Here is an 858-nt window from a genome sequence, read left to right on the forward strand (position 1 = left end):
GCAATTTCAAAAACACTTTGATTTGGCATAATGAAAGCCGACATTAAGCCGAGACATAGCTTTTAGTATTCCTTTTTTGCCTTTTTAGGTTGACTTAGAGAGTACGTCAAAGATATTTTTTTGGTGATGGTTCAAAATATTATACTTTGACACCATTTAATATTAAATTCGTTCTGTGGTGGGACAGTGGGTTTGATCTCAGCTGCGTAGCATTGGACCAAGAGTTCGAAGTCAGCCGTGGAAACAAATTCCAGAGCTTGCGTAAGCACCTTAGTAGTTTAGAATTGTCAAGAGTTTCAAGGGCTTACTTTGGTTTAAATCAAATAGACATATCGAGGGGTTCTCATAATAGGGATCGATGCACTTTATTCTTAAGCATTGTGCTAGATAAGTTTTTTTTTCAAGCATCATATTGACCTTATTAAAATAATTCTCCAGATGCCACAGTATCCTTAAAATACTAAAACACATATTTCCAGGGTCAATTCTTAGAATGAATCAGAGGTAATAGGATTGAGATTGTCTGTGCAAGATTTTGACTCTTATTGATAGAAGAGTATCATCAAGTGCTAAAACAATGCTGTGACGAAGATGGCCCAGGATTACACAAAGCTTCCATTTAACTGGAAGTCCCAGGGAATTTTGCTGTCCGGTTGTAAGCCAGCTTAAGCGCTTCGTTGTAGACTAGAGATGATGGGTTAGATCCCGTCCTGCGCTGGTATCCAGGACCATTGCTTTTCCTGAGGCCAAAACAATTTCAATCCTTTAAAGAAGATGGAAATTGGAACTTGGAATGTTACGACGTTAAAAAATAACTATTGTATCGACATCTTTACTGACGAATTCAAGCGATTCGAA

The sequence above is a fragment of the Artemia sp. Qi Xiang Cuo genome, chromosome 4 (genome assembly GCF_049724085.1).
Source record: "Artemia sp. Qi Xiang Cuo chromosome 4, ASM4972408v1, whole genome shotgun sequence".
NCBI classification, from domain to species: domain Eukaryota; kingdom Metazoa; phylum Arthropoda; class Branchiopoda; order Anostraca; family Artemiidae; genus Artemia; species Artemia sp. Qi Xiang Cuo.